Genomic DNA, 16,046 nt, shown 5'->3' with positions numbered 1-16,046 from the left:
ACAGCCTCACAGAAAGACCTGGGCAGGCTTAAATACATGCCAGTGCCCAGGATTTCTGCCTCACCCCACAGAAAACAGTAATTCTCTGGAAATAGCACCACCTGCTGAGCACCCAACATGCCTCCCACGGAGGCTCCTCGGGGTTGGGGTTTTTGGAGGGACGGGTCCACCTCCCAAGGCGAAGCGATGCTGGATGCTCGCACTGCTGAGCCCCCCAAGCCCAAGGGTCCAGCGTGTTTCCATCCCGGAGATGCGTAAAGACGCCGCTGTCACTTCGCTGTGACACAGCTCATCTGCTCCGAGGAAACTCGGAATAATCCTTGGGATAAATACACAAAAGAAGCTGATTAAATCCAAGTATGTGCAGGAACATATAAACATACATTTCATGCCCCAAAGGCCTTTTTGGGGCTCATTCCCAAAGCCGCCGCGCGTTTCCCCGTCGTTGCTCCCTTGCTACGAAACAGGTTTCGGGGCATCTCAGCGCCTCCACTTCGGACCGAGGGCCGAACCCGCTCGGACGGGCCCGGCTGCGGCGCGGGGCCCCCAGCGGGCGTTTCGTGGCCGGTGGAGACGTCCGCAGGGGACAGCGCGGAGCCACGACGGGGGGGGCGGGCGGTGAAAAGAGAGAGAAACACGGGAAAGCGTGAGATTTCTGACAGGAAGAAAGAGAAGAAGGAGGCACTTTTGCAGGTGGAGGAGGTCGGGCGCCCCGGCATGGGGGGGTTGGGGGGGGGGGGCTCCCTTCCTCCCCGCTTTCCGCACCGTCGCGCACCGCCGCGCCGGGCCGCGCCGGGCCGCCGGCGCGGTGACTCAGCGGCGGCCCCGCCCCCGCCCCGCCCCGCCGCTCCCTCGCGGAGCCGGAGCCGGAGCTGGAGCCGGGGCCGGCGCGGCGCGTGCGGCGGGGCCGCGCCACAAGTCAGTCAGTCAGTCAGGCAGACGGCGAGCGAGCGAGCGAGCGGGCAGCTGCCGCCCTCCCTGCTGCCCTCGCTGCTTCCCGCCTCGCCTCGCCTCGGGGCGCCGCCTGCCCTCGTCCCCCGCGAGGTAGGTGCCGCGCGCGGGTCTCCCGGCACACAAAGGAGCGGGGGGGACGGCGGCGGGCGAGGGGGCTCCCCGCCGGGGGGTCCCCCCCGCTGCACCCCCCCGCTGCACCCCGCGGCCTCGGCGCTGGGCGGGGGGGGGGGACCCGGGCGCTGGCGGCCGGTCCTTCAGTTTCTACCTTGCGGAAAGGGTGAAAACCGCAACAATGGAGCCCCGATCCTTCCCTCGGCGAGAGGAAGCACCGAGGATGCGCCGTGCCGGGCTGCACCCCGCGGCGGCCGGAGCTGAGGCTGCTCGGCGGCTCCCGCCAGGCAGGCGCTTAAATCCGCGCCTGGACGGGGGGTTTTTTGCAGATAATGGAAGTTTTTTTTTCTTCCTTTCTTTTTTCCCCCTCTCTCCGCTTTTGGCTCGCAAGTGCGGCGGAGCCGGCGGGGTGTTTTTGTTTGCCAGTCCGCGCAGCAACTTTTGTTCCCCGGTTCGGGGGCGGTTTTGGGGGTCTCCGCTGCGCGGGCGGGCGGGACTCGGCGCCTCCGTCGCGGCCTTTCCCCGGTGCCCGCCGCGGCCCGGCCTCGGGGCGAAACGGGAGGTGAAAGGGGAAAACGCGTTACTTTGGCACCGCGGAATTATTCCCTGTGTTTTCCGTCCCGTGAAACGTGAATTCGGAGCGGCGGCCGCAGCCGAGCGTCCGATGCGCGGAGGAGCGCGGAGGGTGGATGTTTCCTGACGAGACTTTAGTGAAGAAGTAGGAACTGGCCGTGGTGCGAGGCCCGGGGACCGGCCCTGTCTCTCCAGGCGTCCGCTCCCGCAACCGCCATCCTGTCAAAGTTTCCCCAGACGGCCCCGAGAGTTCAAACGTCCAGATTTTCCTATGCGCTGGCCGGTATAACTGCGTGGATTGGGAAAATCTGGGTGTTCGCTAGGGCTGGGGCTGCAACGCAGAAGGTCTGTGTAACTTAAATACTTGCTTGCTGCTTCCACTTACTTATTTATTGCAGCTGAATGAGCTCTGGCATATGTCAGTACTGTGTGAATGCTGTACACGGCCTTGGCTGGCGTCAGCGCGGAGTCTGATCGGGTAAATTCGGCGCGTGCTTGTAGCAAACTCGAGAGTGCAACAGGAACGTGCGAACTTTCAGTTTTCATTGAGAATTTGCAGGCAAACACAGGCAACAAAATGAGGAAAAAGTACTTCTGAGCGAGCATAATATGGTTGCCGCGTGTAGTTTGTGGTGGGAGTACTGTTGCATAACTTTCTGGCAGCAGTGCTGTTCTGCACTGGGATATACGTTTTTGCACCAAATCCCGTAGCACCAACTGGGATATTGAACTTTCATTGACTTGGCAGAGAAGTAGCAGCATGGAAGAACATTGTTAAAATGGGACCATTTGCTTGTGGATCTTGCAGGCGATTTGAGATGCAGTTAAACTGTCTTTAATCTGCTCTTGATAGGAACAGGACACTGAAAATCTCTTTCTTTATTGGTGGTTGTTTTCCTAGCAATATATGGACAGACAGCATGTACTACGAATGTGATAGCTGCTTGCTTACTGTCAGTGATATTTGCTCAGTAACAATAAACAATTGTTTGCTAGGCTTTATTAAAAACAACCGTGAATGTCCTGTATCTTCTAACACAAAACCTTTATTGTCTTAAAGCAACCATGGGCCGATTTCATGCTTGGTGTAGTTCCCCTGATGTCAGTGGAGTTTCGCCAGGGATGACTTTGGCAGGTGAAGTGTCGCTAGTGTATTTCAGAGTCCACAATATTTAAGAATAACGTTGCTATTTTATCTCCGGCACTTTAGTATTGTTAATTAAAACGTTGTGCTGGTAGGCCTGAAAGTAGGGCGTAGCGGTGGGAGAGTCGTCTGATCAGATCATCTAAATACTCTCTGCACTTACTTTCTCCTCTCTGTTTCAGTTCTTATGTCCCTTAATTTACGATCTTGCTTCTTTTTCAGTCTTGGCATCTTTTTTCTCTCTTCAAAGTTAAGAAGAAGTTTCTCTGAACTCGCCTGGGCCATTTAAAGTTTTGAGATTAGCTGTATTGAACTGTCCCACGGTAACAGTCCAGCAGTAGGTAAGTGAAGAACTGTGCGGCAGGTGCAGTTCTGAGGTCTTTCCTTCCTCGCACGTGCTCACGCCTCTTTACAAGCTCCTTTGGGTGGTAACCGCGCTCAGTGCGTTTGCTGAAGTGGCAGGTTGTTTGACAGAGTCGCATAGTGCAACAGCCAGGCTTGAGATAGATGGAGTAGATCGGGGTGGGCGTGGAGAAATTCACTGAATTTTTACATAGTGCCACACTCATGATGTTGAGAAACAGAAATGTTTTGGAGTGTGCCCCTTCATCATGTCAGTGAAGAAGGAAGAAACATCTAAAAAAAAGTGGAGCAGAAGAAAAACTGGTAAAGATAAAAGCAAACATTCTTTTTTACAAGCTGTGGGAGGAAGAGTGAAATTGTTTAACTATTAATTGGCTTTAATAGAACTTATTTGGCTCCATCAAAGTTTCAAAAATGATCTTACTGAATAGAACTGTGTTATCTTTGTATCCAGTTAGCAAAATGAAATACATGTGGCCAGCCCTTAGGCTCTTCTGACACTGTGGCAGTTTTAAACAGAGCAAGTTTCAGTGCTCAGCTTTACAGAATCTTTACTGAGCCCTTTTTGTTTCTGACATTTGTACACTGTACAGCTTTGGATCAACCTATTTTGATCTCATAAGTATGCAAAAAGAACATGTCATATGCAATTCCCAGCTGATACTGTTCTGGCATTTTTGGGAAAAGAAAGCATCAATGAGCAAAATCCACTCACCATCTAACTTTGAGGGAAAAAAAAGTGCTTAATGCTTCTTAAAATCAGTAACTAGTTTAAAGTTTATTCTGGTCTGGCCAGACTTGACATGTGCTTGAGTATCAGTGGAAGTATGGTTTGCAACTTAACGTGAAATTGCAAAGAGCCTGCAACTCTTCTCTCTTTACTTGAAGAACATGTAAGTTGGAGTTTAATATAAGCCAGCAGAAGGTTCAGCTGTGAAAGGGGAACTGATCCCATTCTACCCTGAACATAAAGGTGTAAATTTGATAGGAAAAGCTTTTTGTAATAGAAAGAAAAACTCTTTGGCTAGAACTACATTTCTCAATGATACTTCCTTTCTCCCTGTGTTGTGAATTGTCAGACTCATCTTGTGTGTGTTTGTTACATTAATGCTTCCAAAATCATGCTGAAGTGTCAAGGTGCTGTGTCTTCTCACTGCCACATTCCTTTTGAAGGTGAGAAAATTGAGGCACAAAAAAGTACTTTAAATGAACTTGTCCATGATTACACGGGAAAGGTGTAGTGGTGCAAGAACTCGAACTCATGTCCCCCAACCTCTTGGCTAGTGCTGAAAGGAGTGGACTTTCCCCTGCACAAGCCACGTGGAGTGAAGAGGCAAGGCACGATCCAAACTGACTGTACAGCGGGGTATGAAAAACAGTTTGGTTACCTGGTTCCGTGCAGTTAGTGGGCGACTTCTTCCATCAACAACAAACGCTTTATGTCAGTCTTTGTTAAGACTATAAAAAAAAACCACAAGTTTTTTGCAGTGGAAAGTGCTTAAACAAAGACACCAGCATACATAGGAGAGAGAAGAAAAGAATAGGGTGCATTTTTCTTCGCCTTACTACCCCTGCCTTTAAATAGATTGGTGCTGTGTTTCCAGATTGGTCTCTGGCTGGATCTTTGGGGAGGTCCTTCATCTGGCCTGTTGTACAGTTGCGTGTAGGCAGGTGCCAGCACAAGGGAAGCGAAGGCTTTGCACAGCCAGCAGGGTTGGGGCAAGAGCAGAACTGCCTCGCTGCGCCCCCTCCGGTTAGGTCAGATGATGTGACTGTAGATCCCCACTCTGAGAGACCAGGCTCTTTTCCTTTTAAAGATATTTTCTAAAACAGGTAGGGGAACTACGTTTACTTTTGTCATGCACAGTTGCTTATGTAGCTGCTGTTTTCACCCAGCTGCTGTTCCACTTCAGTGTGTTGGTGTGAAGAGCCGTGTGTGTTGCACAGCAGTGGGGAGTTAAGTGTGGTAGTTCTCTTGTGGCAGAAATCATCTGGGGAATATATGAACAGGGAGTCTTGACATCTGTGAGAAAAGGAAGGATGTGGTCAAGCAGAACCATTTCTTCCTCTTTCCATGTAACCTGAAAACTTACTTGCTGGAGGGTACCTGCTACCTCTGTGTTTCATGATGCTGAAAATACTGAAGTCTGAAGTAACATTCATAGTTACAACACTGAGGTTGGTAGTTGACTGTTTCAATTGCAAAGTCTGTCGTAATCTTAAGTGTTACTTTCAAAACATGTTTCGAGCTGGCGGCTTACTTCTTGTATTTAGGACTACACTATAAAGCTTTGTGGAGTTTGAAAGGCAGGAAAGTCACAGGTAAGGGAGCAGTGGTTCCAAGTAGTATCTGTAAATGAATAAGCCGCAAAGACTTTGGGGCATTTGTGTGCAATCATCTGTCCACTGGCCCCATTATATTTTTAAATAACACTTCAAATCAGCAGTTACTCTAATTTTTTAGTCTGACTCTATAGTTGGCAGGGCAGGGTTCATAGTGGCTTGGTGCAACTTGCATTTGAATATGGAACTGTTCAGCCTGGAGGTAATCGAGGCTGCACAGGTAATCAGGTTTGCACAGATGGGACAAGAAGCCTAGTTTTATGATGAGAGCAGGGAGTACAAATGCAATACCCTTTGCCTTATTTATTCTGTGTAATAGCTCCTGGATTTACTTACATTTATTAAATTTCTCTGGCAACACGAAGCCAGAAGACTGTCTTTTATGTAAATACATGCTCTTCTTCAAAGAGAGAAATAATGGAGTCAGTTAGGGACAGAGGAACAAATTCCTTCTATTCAGATGAGGTGTGTTTCTTTCATTATTTTACATTTATGCTGAGATTTCAGGCAATACACTTGTTTGCACAAGAAATCCGAAATCCTCTGTTCTGTCCTCTGGCATATTTTAGGCTGTTACATTTACTGCCCCTCTGTACCAGTTGCGCTAGAGAGCTATCCTTAGAATGATCAAGCATGAAACGTATCCTTGTTATAAGGAGAGGTTTAATGTTATGGCCAGCAAGCTTGCTGCTTGTTTTGGTGGGATCGGTCTCAGTTTTATCCTCTTCCCAAGAATTAAAGTTGCCTTTCCTGTAAGTTAGAAAGCTAAAATCCACAAATTCTTCTGAAGGAGAAGATGTCCTCATATTTGACTTTTTGGTAGAAGTGGTCCCTCATCTTTGCAGTATAGTATACTTTATAGAGGGGAAACTGAGTCTTGAGACTATTTGGTATAGTGTAAAGGGAAACCTGCATTAAGTTACTTTTGCTTATTTGATTATTAAGGGTTCTCCTGTCTGTCTCAGAAGGACATTCAGTTCACCGTGTTTGTGCCAACTGGTGCTAGCTGACTCGCAGAGTCCAGTGGCATCTGCTCTGAACTGGAGCCAACGAGCCACTGCCAGTCAAAGGTATTTCTATAGCAATGGCATTTTGTGGGTCTTTCGGTGGGTTGGTGAGAGGGGGATGATGATGGGAAATAACAGAATGATTCTTTTCTCTCCTTGCATGTACAGTGAATGGGCATTCATGAGACCTCCCGTATATACACAGTCCTTTGTTCTAGTGCGAATAATAAAACGGAGTTAACAGCTCTGGGTATGCAAGATGATGTGACAAGAAGTGGGTCAAGACTGTTCTTGTGTGCATAAATCCAATGCCTATGCTGGATGCTTCCAAACAAGTTGGAAAGATTTCAGAGGAGTTGGAGTTTGTGCTGTCAGATGGGTGAAGTGCACCTCTTGCTGAACAGAGCGCTTAAGGATGAGGATCAAAATGGATGTTCTTGTGTCACTTTGCATGTTGGTACGACTGTAGGGGAGAAGCTTTATTGTTCAGTACCTCTGGAGAACAAGGAGTTTAGTTGGGGCCAAGAGGAATTTTCTTTTTACTGGCAGGATGAGTTGCTGAGCACCTGTGCTGTTTCAGCTGACATACTGTTTCAGTATGTCTTCTACCTCAGTTTCCCTGATGACACTTGCAAAGAAAAAGATGCCTTGCTGAGTGTCCCACTGCATTGCTGCTGCTGACGTCCTTCAGATTTTCTGCTATAGTTGAGCTGCTGAGTGCCCTTCAAGGAAGAGTGCATGTGGCTACCTCTGCCTGTGCTCTCCTGACTAAACAAGTCATAAACTTCTTATGCAAACATATTTTTCCTTCTTTAGAAAATAACTTCTAAAAACTAGCTTTAGAATTAAAGACATTTCATCTCTCTGAGAAATAGAAAGTGTGCATCTCTGGGGCTAATGCTGCATCCCATTGAAAAGATTAACAAAAATATTTATCTGAAATTCCAGCAACTAAAAATTCAGCCCTAAAACTTGTTATGAAGACTGTAGTTCTTGAATATCCATGTCAATCAGCCTGATGTGGACAATTTATTTTAAAAGGAGTATTACACGGCGAAGCAGAAGTTAGAGATGCTGTTGTACCAGAGCTCTCTTTTGGGGGAAGCTCAAGGCTGAATTCTTGTGCCTGTCTTGCTTTCTCATTAGTTAGTGACTGATGAAACTGAGTGAAAAGAGGGCAAGGCTGGAGGCATCAGCTGGCTGTGCTATCCACCAGAAGTGACATACCTTCAAAGTTCCCTTTATAAAAGCAGGTATTTACTGAATGTTCAGTGACTTTTTTGTTTGTTTTTTTGCAGTGTAGTTGGTAAGCAGAATCAAAGAAATTTCTTTGCTTGAGGATGTAATGCCAAGTTAGTACCCCGAGTTAGAAAATAAGTTGGCCAGCTATTGTTTTGTTTTCCAGTGGCCTGAGGACCCTTCCTGCTGAACCGCTCTTGTCCAGCCACTCCTAAACAGACAGTCTCTGCCCCAAAGAATTTACAGTTTAAATAGGGAAGGGACAGTGAGTGAATGGACATTAGAGATGCAAAAAGGTGAAGCATCTTACTTTTTGTGACATTAGTTCAGCCTGTTTTTGCAAATCCAGAATAAAAAGGTTTCCTGCATCTGAGATCTACAGTTTTGCACTGAATGCAACTCTTTGTTGGAAAGTCAGATTCTTCTGAAACTCCAGTGTGGATGTAGTTTTATGTATAAAGGTACCTTATCACTCATATTTAATGCCTTACAGGATAAGTTTTTACTCATTCAGCTGCCTTATAGGGGCCTATATACATTCCAGCTAGTTAAGATTTACATTTTCTCTGTAGAAGCACTAAAAAAGACATCTCCTCTACCTTGTTATCTGCTTCCAGGCAACAAATAGGATATACAGATCCAAGATGACATGGTCCTTTAATTAATGTAATCCATTTGCTAGCTTCTCTTAAAAATTTACTGCAGGGAGGAGGAGCACAGGCAGATACCCTAAGTCTCATTTTCTAAGAAAACTGGGCTTAAAAAAAACCCCTAGACCAGTGCTTTTCACTAGAAAACCTCTGTAACTGGTGTCATTTTTATAGTGAAATTTTTTAAGATTCTTCTAAAATGGGGGCCAGTTCTAGGTGCTCAGTGAGAGATTGATAGTCTGTCTGGTCAGTAATGCTGGTTTGTGTCACTTTTCAGTGTTTCTCTGCATCAAGGGAAGGCTTTGCTTTAATGTTTAATTCTTTTGACTGCCATCATCTAGTAGCCTACAGGGGGAGGGCTGCATTTGTAAGGAATTGTTCTGTGCCCCGAAAGGCAAGGATTTACTAATAAGCTTTAAGGTAGAGAAGTGTGTGATTTCAGAGGAGCTTCTTCCTTCCAAACATTGGCTGAAATTGAATTAATAAGTAGCCCATCAAATGGGGTGTAACAAGCACTGATAAACTGCGCTTCATTAAATGACTGTTCTAGGGGATTCTTCCAACTCCTTCCTTCCTTTTTATTATTGGATTTTAATTTCTTTATTGCAGGTAACACCAAGACTAGTAGAATAAAGTATTAAAAAAGAAGTTTGAGTCACAGTGGTCAGTTCATTTATTCATTTCATTATCTCTAGTGATGAAGAAGCCTCAGTTGATTTCCTAATCAGTTTGATGATTCACAAGACTTAAGACTCACCTCTATCTGCAGCGTCGCACTTTAAGGATATTTTCCTTTCTTTCTAATAGGAAGTTGATTAGTTGGCTGCTAAAACAGCCACAGATGTGCTTAATTTACTTTCTAAATGCAGATGTTTAAAGAGTGCCATGAAGTCCAGCAAAGATTCGATTTAGAAAGTACCAGATTACGTGCACTAGTCAACAAAACATTGTGTGTCAGAGATCACTCATTACTGTAAAAGCAATGAAATGAGGAGCTTCTGCTGCCATTCCTGGTGGGCATTTCCCTGCAGGAAGGGGACTGGAAAGAGTTCTGTGCTCTAAAATACGACCATTCAGATTCTTAAGATTAAATGCCTTGGTAATCAATGTGTAATTTTTTAACCTCCATAGTTAAATGCCACAAACCCAACATAAAATATCATGGTTTGCTCAAATGGGAGGCGCAGAGGTGTATTGTAAGACATGGTATCCTTTAGAAAGGAAAGGATATGAAAGCTTAGCAAACAATTTACCAAATTATAATCACTTCAGTTAATGAAGTTAACCTAGGTACTTGCTGCTTAGAGTCTTATAGAGCCATTGTGTATTTAAAAAACAAACTAACAGGGCAAACAAATTCTTTCAGTGTCTGTTTGAAGTAGATAAATGTTTATTATTGTCCTTATTTTACTGATTGGGAAACAAAGGCTGAATTGATGTGCCTTCAGCTATAAGCAGTTAGTAGCGAGGACAGAATTTGAACTCAGGACTTTGAACCAATAAAAACAAACAGGTTGAAACATTTGAAAAGGGAGCACAATGAAAAGATAACCTAAACATGTAAAGCTGTATATTTCAAACATAAACGTGTTACCCCAACATAGAAATCATCTTCCTATCAAGGTCTTTAAGCAAGTATGCAACCTAAAGAGCTATTTCTTGCTAAAAACAGGATCTGGTTAGACGATGCTCTCTTCCTTACTTGCCAGTTCTGTGCCTCTTACTTTGCATCTATGGAGTTTATTGGTGCTGAGAAAAATCCTAAAACCCAAATGGAATTTAAATTAAACTTGCCGATAATTGAAGTTCAAAGAAGGAGCACCAGGCAAATTCCACTTTGTCTTGAAAACAAAATCATGCTAGAGATTTCTTTTACTTCTCTTCCAGACAGATTATTTGTGTGAGTCACCCAAACCAGCTGCATTAAATGTGGAAATATAGCTGACTCAGAGACAACTGATTGACATCTTTGTATGGGATGTCAGATACAGCAGTTTAGGATAGGAAATGAAGAATACTTCATTAAATTGCATTTTTCCCTCTGTTCTGGTCAAATATTAATTTTCATTAGAATTGGACTGAGCATATGATAAACATCTCTTTATGCTTTTGAAAAGCTCTTTGGATCATTGAAGGGCCATGACCCTTACTGGTTTGTTTTTTTTAAATGTAAATATTTTGGAATGGTGCCAATGCTAGTTTTCAAATGACTTGGGGTTCTAAGGTAGTTCCAATGGTACACTGTATTTTCATGTTTAATTGGAATGAATCATAGGACTATTTGTGACCTTTGTGAGAAGACTGTGGTCCTGTAACAGAGTTTGGGATTTTTTTTTTCTTTTTCTGGAGAAGCATTTGGAAAGTGTTTACTTCATTGCAGTACCTAGTGTTTTTAGTCAGTGAGTTTGCATCACTGATGAAAATGGAGAGACAGGGAGTTTTTAGTGGCACTTTTATATAAATTTAAGCAATTTCAGACTTTCTTAATGACCATTTCGTGTTTCTAAACATACTTGGTTAAAAGGCAAAACAACTTTTTCTTAGTTTCCTGGGCTGCGAAATATCTTCAGTCCTGGCTGCTGTTTGAATCAGATTCCTTTGCCTTAACTGTCTTGTGCTCTCTGGTGCTTCTGCTTCATCTGAACGTGGATTAACCATCTCTTGACTAAGGGAAAACCTAAAGTAAATAAGTGATAGTGCTCACCAGAGAATCCAGAGGTCCTACAGTGAATGCATGGTGCTCTTTAAAGCAATTTAAAAATATCTCTGTAAAACAATTGTTGATAAAGAGTGGATGAATGGAACTTTAAAACCTGAAATTATTAAAGTTTGGGACATTTAAAGTCCAGATTAGATGCAAATAGGATTAGTTTGAAGCCCTTAAAGGAAGGGGAGTAGAAGAGTGTGTCAGAGAAGTGCTTTCTTTATCTTTACTTGGGATTTATGACTGAATCTAGGGCTTGAAGTTTACATCAGTTTGGCACTGGGGCAGAAGTATCAACCTCCTGCTCAAGGCCAGTGTAGTCGGTTCAAATGATCAGATTTTTCTGCTGTCTTCCTCTCAACCCTCGAACAATTCAGTCTGTACCCTGAGTTGTTTTTTTTTGATGCACGCATCTTATAAGCCTCTTTTATGGAGAGGTTTTAATTTAACTGCACAATTCCTCTCCCCACTTCCCTGGAGTAATTTTTTTTTTTTTTTGTTAAGAATATCAAACTTTTTATCCAGAGCCAGCTGTTTTGAAGCTTAAATCCTAACGTCAGACGTTAAAGGCCTTGGGCTGAAATCCAGCTAAGGTGCACAGATGTGTGTGCACTCAATAAAAGCGAGCAAAAATCTGCCTTGCAGCTGCTGCTCGTGGTGGCACCATGCTTGTCTCCTCCCAGCCCCATTCTGGACTCCACGTGTCGCTTTTGATAGGCAGGGCACAAAGCAGGGTGAAGCTCCGTGATCTGCTACAAGCTTGTATATATTTTCCAGCGTCAAATAATGGTGCTTGGACTGCGGATAGGTTTGTGCCTGGTTCTACTCTAGGCATGAACACAATAAGCAAGGGGGCAAAAAGTGAAGTAGACAGTAACTGGGAAAATCTTCTAGTGATCTGAACTTGTCCTCAAGTGAGCAGCTGGCCTGGGATTAAGCTGGGTTTTTCTTTGCAGCAGAGTGAGGCCTTGTTGCATTATCCAGTATAAGATAATTCGTTGAAGTGTGTGTGTGTNGGGGGGGGGGGGGGGGGTTAAGGATAAGAGTGAAATGCTTCCGAGTAAAGGTGCCAATTATGTAGAGAGTAAACCACAGCAAGTTTGTAAAGTGACCAAAAGCGGTTCTGGCAAAAATCTGAATAAAGTTAATTGAGGTATTATTAAGTAAGAGCAGAGAGGATGTTAGAAGATTTTGAATGACATCCTTTATAACGATGGTGTGTTTCCTTAATAAAAGAGGCCTTTATCCTTTAAAGCTGGATTTTTTTATTTTTTTTAATGTGCCAGAGAAGTCACAGGTCTCATACAAGACACCTAATTTCAGGTGGAAGGCAGGCAGGTAAATTAGAGCTGATCTTTTCTTCATCATGATGTTTGATTAAATTTTGACCCAGTCTCTGGGTTGATGAAGAAGATAGATCAGATTATGCTACTACATTATGCTACTAGACTGGAAATAAAACAACGTGTAAGAGAATTGAAAAAAAAAGTCTTTGTGGAATATGTTTGCACCATATGTATTTTCTCTGAAGCTGTAAAGTGTCTAGCTGAGCTGCGCGAGAGAAGCTTGCATGACTTTCGCTCCAGCATCACAAGCTTGAGCTCTTCTGTGCCGCATAACTAAATACCTGTTGTCATCCGGTTCACATGTAGCCAAAGTGGGGAATTCGCCAGTCTTGCCTACCAGAAACCTTGACTTTGTTTCCTTGACACTTAGCTTCTCATTGACCCAAATTCCTAGGTTTTATTATTTTTACTTACTTATTTTTTTAAACCTACTTCCAAGGACTGTTACAGCTGTTATCTAACAGCCTTGAAATCATTTACTCCTGGCTGGAGTCTTTCTTTACTCAGCCACCAGTTTACATGAAATGTTGGAGAACTTCATATCGTAGAGGCTTCAAACCCCCTGAAAAGTTGGCTGAAACCAGCCACAACTTGAGTCGTATGTGTGTACACTGAATTTATTGTATAAACAGTCTGAGAAAGTCAGTTATCTTAAATAGGAGATCCAGCATGGTCATATATATGCTTCTTGGTTATCAAATGGTCTCTCTTTCTGGTTGTGTCTTTGCTGCTTACTTTTGCGCCAAGAGAATTCCTTAACGTGGCTCTTGCAGCCTGGTTTTGCTAGAGTCATGCTGGTTTAACTAAAATGTTTGCATCAGAATAGCGGTATAGGTTCTTTCTCCATTGTTTCTAAATGCTTTACAACATGGTTGCTAACTTTAAAAAAAAGCCTCTTGTGCAAGCAAACCACACTAATTTCCTTCAGTGCTATTTAACTGTCATTTAGTGGGTAGCTGAGATGGGGAATACTAGTTCCGCTTTCAATCTCGCTAGCTTTCTGAACAGTAAGCCACATGAAAACTTTGTGAAGCTGAGGGCGGAGAAAAAGTACATATTTCTGCCCCTCATTCTGTTACAATTATGAATATAAAATGCTCATTTAGTGCTTCCTTCTAGAAGCTTTTTGTAACTGAGTGAGCTATTCCCGTAACGCAATGACATGTGCGTAGCAGTCTGGAAAATTAGAACGTATGGGAAACTCTCTTGTTATTTCAAATTGTTACATGTTTGTAAACTTACTTCAGATCTTTGGGCTGAAAGACTAAGCACTGAATTAAACATGCAGCTGAGCTGTATCACAGGAAAATAAATCTTGAATTTACATGCACTGGAAATTTAGGCACACTGGCATGAAACTCAGTAAGCTCACAGTGCGTGTACATTTGAAGTTTCTTAAAAAACTGCAGGCAAGGATAGCACCGGAAAGCAATTTCTTTGGATCATTGGCCTGTCATATCAAGTAGGATCAATCTTTGCTTAAATAGGAAATACTTATTAAGGAAAGCTGCTGCAGACCAGAGCTTGTGTTCTAACCGTATTATCTCTGTTGAACAGTAAACACATTTTTTATCTGGTATTCTTCCCAGTGCACAAACATGCCTAATGAGTAATACACTGCAAACAAATATAACAAGGGTTGATACATTTGGCCAACTTGGAGAATATAAGGATTTATTTTTTTCCTAGTTCCTGCCTCTTGCTCTTTTATTCTAAGTTTACCTTTTTAATACAGCCTTTTCCCCTGAGCACCCTAGACAAGGTTCTTTCCCATTTTTCCTGCATGTTAGTCTTTCTGTGGGGATAATTATGCTGAATGATGAATTCAGTTTCTTTTCTTTTTTAAAGTAGCTTTTTTATTGGCATCTTTCAGGGAGTTACGTAGATAATTTTTCTTAATTGTTTTTATTGGTACATAAAAAGAAGGCTAAGGGCAACATTCTACCGGAGAAGAAAGGAGGAGGTCAGAAACATACCACTTTCAATAAAACTTTAGTTAACTAAATGCTTTGTCTGGCCTCTTGCCTATGTAATAAACAAAACTAGAGAGACTCTCCTAAGCCATTATTACCTGTTTTCAGAAATACTGATTTACATTAACATCCCACAGGGAGGCTGAAGAAAAATTGGTTTGCAAGTACCTATATGCAAAGAAATCTTGGTTTTTCAGGTCGTATGGATCCTGGCATTTGCATCGAGGTTCTGAGGAGTCATCTTTATCAGGCTGATCCATATTTAAAACCACCTTTATATATGTAAAGTATGAAACACTGTAAGACTCCTGTTGACTTCACTCGTAAGGGCTGCAGAAAGTTGTCCTGAGTTGTTATAATATATGGGATGCCATCTGCGCAATTTCTTGGAGAGGAAAATTTCTGTTTAGCAAACTTTGTACCTTGTACTTCCTCCGTATCCTATACCATTAACCTAGTCATCGTTGATACACGTTCTCTTTCCAGATGCTACTCAAGCCCAGCAAGTCAGGATTTAAACTGTCAGAGCTGAATTTGGACAGCTAGGCTGCCTGTAGCCAAAGCAGGCAGCAGCTCATCTGCCCCAGCAGGGAAGACTGTCCCTATTCCAAATTTGCACAAGTTCTTCTGTAGTTCTGAACTTTTTGCTGGAGACTGGAAGGTCTGTCCAAGGCTCTAGACGATAATGAATCAGTGTCAACACTGTCTATGAGGTGCCTGTCCGTTGAATTAATGAAGAGGGGAAATAAGAACTCCTATTGCCTTTGCTTGTTTCTTGTTACTGAATCTCCCATTTTTTGTCTTTAAGCTTCAAGCTCAAATTGTTTAACTGCAGATCCTAATACTGAGCTTAGGCAGAGAGGTCCACAGACTTGTGTAAGCTGTGAAAGGGAGACTTGCATTTAGGTCCTGCCCATATCGCCTGAGAGGAAATGGCATTTTCTGTTCCCCGTGAGGAAGACTGCGTGGTACAAAAGTGAGGCCCTGATTCAGACGGCTCAGGACTGCGTCTTTCTAGAGCACTGAGTGCTGGAGCTGGAGTCACGATGGCCAAAAACTTGAAACGCGAGCTGTGTGTCACCTACTAACAGAGGTAACCAGGCACAATCCCATACTGCACAAGGGCAGAGTGTGATGGCAGCATCCACACCGCATTTTAAGCATGGTTCTGAAACTAAATGTGAATCAAGACTCTCACGCATCTAGGTTTTGTGGATGCAGGCCTGCCTTTGGCCGCAGGCGTAGTGTGAGCCAGGGCGCTCTGCCTCTCCCCAAGTCGTCTTTCTGTGCGATGTCATGCGGTTGTAGCGACCTTCTCTACGGGGCCCCGCGTTACCTGCTGCAGGAACAGGTGGATTACGCTCAGGTCACCCTTGCCCTCTCAGACCCCTAAAGCAGCTGAGGCATACTGCACGTCGAGTGTCTTGAGCTGCTTTACGGCTTTCTCCATGTCCCAGAGGGGTGTTTGCAGCAACTGTTGGCAGCCTTTGGTGATAGCCAGCAGAAGGGGGTAAGAAAACATCATCTTTAACTCCCACTCTGCAGACACAGAGAGCCCTGGCAGCCATTAACTGGGAGCAGGCACTGGCAGCACAGAGAGCAGGGACTTCCCAGAGCTGCTCCTTGGGGGGCACAGGAA

The 16,046-nt window shown here is 44.0% G+C and overlaps 1 protein-coding gene across 2 annotated transcripts in view; it reads left to right on the top strand.

Annotated features, from left to right (window-relative positions):
* Positions 1-971: 971 nt before the first annotated feature.
* Positions 972-16,046, top strand: part of FAM107B (family with sequence similarity 107 member B) — a 62,671-nt gene continuing 47,596 nt past the window's right edge. The window contains exons 1-2 of one of the 2 annotated variants that reach the window (XM_026091258.1): positions 989-1,044; positions 3,005-3,123. The gene's annotated coding sequence lies outside the window, so the exon portion shown is untranslated. Of the gene's footprint in view, positions 1,045-3,004; positions 3,124-16,046 lie in introns of both variants that reach the window. The other variant, XM_026091259.1, reaches the window with a different exon arrangement.

The sequence above is a fragment of the Apteryx rowi genome, unplaced genomic scaffold, assembly GCF_003343035.1.
Source record: "Apteryx rowi isolate R43461 unplaced genomic scaffold, aptRow1 scaffold_9, whole genome shotgun sequence".
Lineage (NCBI taxonomy): Eukaryota > Metazoa > Chordata > Aves > Apterygiformes > Apterygidae > Apteryx > Apteryx rowi.
Note: the sequence above shows the minus strand (reverse complement) of the source record. Positions and strands in the feature narration are given on the sequence as shown.